The sequence below is a fragment of the Parasteatoda tepidariorum genome, unplaced genomic scaffold (assembly GCF_043381705.1).
Source record: "Parasteatoda tepidariorum isolate YZ-2023 unplaced genomic scaffold, CAS_Ptep_4.0 HiC_scaffold_4239, whole genome shotgun sequence".
NCBI lineage: Eukaryota > Metazoa > Arthropoda > Arachnida > Araneae > Theridiidae > Parasteatoda > Parasteatoda tepidariorum.
The window spans coordinates 1-5,328 of record NW_027261753.1 but is presented as its reverse complement, the minus strand read 5'-3'; the positions used below and the strand labels follow the sequence as shown (position 1 = coordinate 5,328).

General features: G+C 29.3%; 1 long non-coding RNA gene across 1 annotated transcript; it reads right to left on the bottom strand.

Moving 5' to 3' along the window:
* Positions 1-880: 880 nt before the first annotated feature.
* LOC122273433 (uncharacterized) lies at positions 881-5,284 on the bottom strand. The gene is made up of 2 exons (XR_011635995.1): positions 4,961-5,284; positions 881-2,224 (listed from the first exon to the last, which is right to left on the bottom strand). It is a non-coding gene; the product is annotated as an uncharacterized lncRNA (long non-coding RNA).
* Between the last annotated feature and the right edge of the window lie 44 nt (positions 5,285-5,328).

Sequence of the window (5,328 nt, the reverse complement as noted above, 5' to 3'; positions counted from 1 at the left end):
TATTTGTGTGAGGCTCTTATTTAGAGAGCACTCTTTTAACAATACAACGTCATGTTGTATTCAGAGTGCACTAAAGATGCTGCTGTCAATGATATATTTTTGGAGTTGAAAGTTAAATTAGAAAAAAAAAAAAGTTATTTTAAGAAAAAACAAACATTTCAAACAAACAAACCTTTTTTTTTAATCTTTAAAAGCTAATCATTTTTATGATATAAAATTAAATACAAACTTAATTAAAATACACAATGGTTAAATTTGTTTTTATACATAATTATATCACTTGGGATCATCACGTACCTTCGATAACAATTTTGAAGACAATGGAGGTAACCTCTAAGAGAGACTCAATTTCACCAGCGACCATTTTAAGGTAGAACGGAGAGTGGTCGCTCCCCAGAGGTTTCACTTTATTTCATTTGAAATTTTTATAATTAAAAAAAAAAAACAATCATCTACTTACACAAAAAAATATTTCCAGTTGAGGTTGCCACTGATATTTGGAAATTNGGAAATTCCCCCCCCCCCCGTGTTTTCCTTGCAGGCTTTATACACAATATACAAAAGATTTACTGCACTGTTGTATGAGCTAACTAAACTAGTTTCAATGGATGGAGAAACACATAAAACAAAGGAACAGCTGAATATACTTAAATAATGGATAGTAAATGAAATAGTTTAGCATAGCCAGGGTATCTGCTACATTTTAGATTTTCAAATTCATGACTTTCCATGACTAATTCCCAGAATTTTTCATAACTTAACAAAGTTACTATTTTCTCTAACAAAAACACAAGAAATTTAAAAAAGCATTATAATAACACAAATTGAAATGATAGGTATAACCAAAACTGTTATATTCTGCATCATCATATTTAAAGACATTAAATTTAAAAAAAAAAAAAAAAAAAAAAAAAAAAAAAAAAAAAAAAAAAAAAACAGTGTAAAGAAAGAGTTGAAGCAATAAAATAGCCGAAAAAAGTACAAAAGCAAATAATTTTTTTCTGCAGAATTATATTCTAAAGATACTTTTCTTGCTCATCCGAAAGGAAAGAAATACTCCTGATTTTTCTGTTCTCATTTCGGAATTTAAAAAAAATTGCCAATGACTGGCTTGCTTCAGCTAGAATTTTAAATTGATAAAATCAAAAACAAGTAATAAATTTTGAAATCACAGAAGTTTAAAAGATAATTTGCTCTAGAAATGATGTTTTTTCTTTCATTTAAAACATGATAAAAACATTTTACATTTTAATAAAATGGATTTAATGTGGATTACAATTTATTACAAATTCAGATATTCAGAACACCATGAAATGGGAGGGTATTTTTAAATTCCAATTTAAAAATTAGTTTTTTTGGTGACCTAAATCCATGACTTTCCATGATTTTCTTTAAAAAAAATAGTAAAAATCATGACAAATTTTGTTCAATACCGAAATTCATGACTTTCCCTGATTTCTCATGACTTTCCAGGTGCGCGGATATCCTGCATAGCTGAAATATCTTTCTTAAACAGGATGCATAGCCAAATTATACAACAAAAAATAAGCACCTTTTAAGTACTTTTCAAGCACTCAAAAAATATTTTTAAGCATTTAAAAAAAAAAAACTTTCAGCATTGTCAAAAATCATGAAATTTTGAATCATGTCAAACGAATGGCGTTCAACACGCCGAAATAGATTGGGGTTGAATTAAATGTGAAAACGTTGAATGGAACAATGTGAACCGTGTCTTTTTGCATAATTCGTAGCGAAATTCAACATGGTAAAGGAAAAATTTCATTTTGAAAAAGGGGAAATGAAGCACTTTTTAAAAACACCCAAGCACCTTTAAAGGCTTTTAAAAAATTGAAAATAAGCACCTTTAAAAAACGCTACGCACCCTGTTAAATATCCCTTAGATTGCGCTGAGTGGCAACCATTTTTGAGAAAACAAAAATAAATTCCTTGCATTTTCCCAGTTTGTAAAGAAAAACTCATAATTCCCTGTATTTTCCTGCGGAGTCGTGTATAGTATAGCAACTTGACCATTGCAATTAAGATAGTAAAAAATGAATATATACCGTTTGTGAGCAATGTAGATGTAATGCACCTTGCAAGAGACAGTCTGACATTTGGCACTTTATCATAACCCAAAGAAAAGAGTTTAGGTGCAACTTTATCAATGAAATCTGCAATATCCATGGATTCTTCCACAACAATCTCCTGACAGAGTGAGATGTAACTGCAAACACAATATATATATATTCTCATTTCAATTAAACTTATAATTATGGGATAATTTGGAGCTCACTCCAAGGAGGTTTAACTCACTGAAGTTTGAAAACTGACAAAACTTTAATCTTAAGATAAGAGTCTTATTGTTTCCGTTAGAAATAGTGGGAGAATTTTTTCCAGCTATCTGCGATAAAACTCTCTAGCACTAATATCTTCCTGCAAGATACAGTACAGAACCCGTTATCCGGAAAGCAGAAAACCAAAAAACCGGAACGATATTCGATAAATTTTCTCACCATTTTTTTTTTTTAAAAAAAAAAAGTTTGTTTCCTCATAAGAGTTTACGATTTTTCTTTCTTTTTTTAAAAGATGTTTACCTTACCATCATTTTGGAAATAATCATTAGTACATTACTTCATCATTTTTTCTTATTTTTAAGATTATTTCCAATGTTTTTATTTTTGATTTTAAAGTTGGGTTTAACAATAAAAAAAAAACGGCTTTTTGTAGCGATTCAGAAAACCGGAAAAATCAGTTATCCGGAATAGCGATGGTCCTGACCGTTCCGGATAATCGGTTCCCTACTGTACTTTTAATAATAATGAAATTATATGTTACAAGTTTAAAATAACAAGAGTGCTGTTTACCAAATAAAATAAAAAAAAAATAAATAAAAAATAACTATATAAATATATCTATTTTTTTAATTGAACACATAATTTTTTATTTTAATATTAAGGGTGATATTCTCAGATAAATTGGGGGGGGGGCACACAAATTATTTTCTTCGTAGCATTTTGTAAATAATTATCATAATAAAAAATCATGAAATCTGCAGTAATTGTCGAAAAAGAGATTGACGACGAAATCACATGAAACTTCAAGATCAGGCTGTTGTAATAAATAATATCGGGTTTAAAAACTACGGAGAAATCAACAGCAATAACTGCCAAAAATTCAATATAATTATTGGTTTAAAAAGTAAATGCTCAAATGCAGAATTCGAATTTTCCGTAGTATAACCATGCTTTCCATATTATAACCCATGTGATAATCAATATAAATAACTGCTGAAAATCAAATCAAAACACTACATCGATTTACGAAACTGTGGCGTAAATTGAGCATGTCAAAATATGATTCAAATATCACGTGTAAATTTCTGTAGAAAAGAAATTGTTTTTACTTTTCCAAAGACAGACTTCCACACACAGAGCCCGCGCTAAGGATTTCAAATTATTCACTCATTTTCAAAAGTCTCTGTCAAGTGTAAATCGTAAAAAAATTTTTATGAATTTTTTTCCCATAGAAATTTTTTTAAACCTAATTCTAATGGGTAATGCTGAGCATCTACTATACATTACTGTAATAAAAAAATACTGATTTGTTTAGAAAAGTTCACTTTGAAGATCAAGTTAAATATAAATTTTTCTTTCCAGTGGAAAAAATCATTCAAACACACACTTTCATCACGTCATTTGGTATGGGGGCAAATGCTTAGCAGGGGCTCTCTATGTATATATATAAGCGAATATTTATCTTCGTTTTTAAAATTGCGCGAAAACAAATTCTAATATAAAATTTTTAAACCACATGGGTGCAAATCGCAATTGTAGCTACGTAAATAAGAATTGCAACATTTGATGTAAAATTGCGAAAATGAAAATCACAATGTGAGTTCTTAAATCGTGTGAATATGAATGCTTAAGTGTAAGTAATGAAAAACAAGATGTTTATTTAGAATGTTCTGGGAAAGGGATGCCGAGATATGGGTCTTTATACTGTATTTAAAATATTGATAAAAGGATTTTTATTATTAAATATGGACAAGCAAAGAAAATGATGAACTAGACCGTCGATGTCGACCACTGTTTACTTTTTCTAAAGTTAATTTGGAGTTTTCTCCAAAAGAACTCACCTATTACAGAGTTGCCACATAAAAAAATAAGCAAAATAGTTGCTTTTAGTAGCCTCATGAAAATAGCCTTTAGAAGCATGAAAATAGTTGCCTCAATTAGAACAAAATTTTTTCAATAATATGACAAAACTTTTATTAAATGACTTAATTGTCACATACCATTATCTCTTTAGTCAAATTATGTGGCAAATATGATAATTTTTATATAGTACATTTGCAGAAAATTAAATACTTTTAATTTCTAGAATACATTCATGAAATACTTTTACATTAAAAAAACTCAAATTTTTTTTCTTTTATCAACAATTGATGTTCCAAATATATATATATTTGCTAAATCAGTTATATATATATAAATTGGGAAAAGTGATTACTCAAATTCACGCATCGTAATATCGTATTAAAAAATGATGATTCAAATTCGCAATTCAACATATTTTTTTTTTGAAAAAAATAAATAAATAAATAAAAAGAATAAATAAAAAAAAATTTCATTGTGTTTTACAAGCTCCCGGGCTGCAAGTTGTCAACCCAGTTTGTGCTAAAAAAAAAAACATCGCTAGGAGTACAGAAAAGTCTCCCAACTATCTCTTTTTCCTGAAAATAGTTGCTTTTCTAGCTTTTTCAGGTGAAAATGTTGCCACAGTCACCTCAGGCCGAAAATAGTCGCCTGTGGCAGCCCTGCTGTTGGAAAAGGATTATTAAACCTGTACAAATGATTTCATATTTTAAATAAAAGCTAGTTTTAAACAAAAAGTTGAAACAGAAAGATTATTCAAGGTCTTTAGGATAAACTGAATGACACATAAATAGAAAGGGACTCACGTCTGTCTCCAGACCCATTTGTGTGATTGACGATATAAATTATCAAAACCATCGAGCATTGTTTGATAGTAAGACTCTGTGCGATTATCATGATGCAAACATTTCAGCAAGACAGCCATCTGAAGAACACAAACATTAAATTATTCATTTTCAACACAAATTTATTTTATGAGAAATTAAGCCTAGAAACAATTGCTGTCACTTCTCTCTCTCTCTTTTTCTTTTACAGGAACGAGAGAGGGAAAAATACCAAGATATCTCAAAACACACGTGAACTTAAATCACGAAAATTAAAAAAGCCTGTGAAACAATCTCGCTCCTATTTAATTACAGTCGGACTTCTATTTAACAAAGTCGCTAAATCCCGA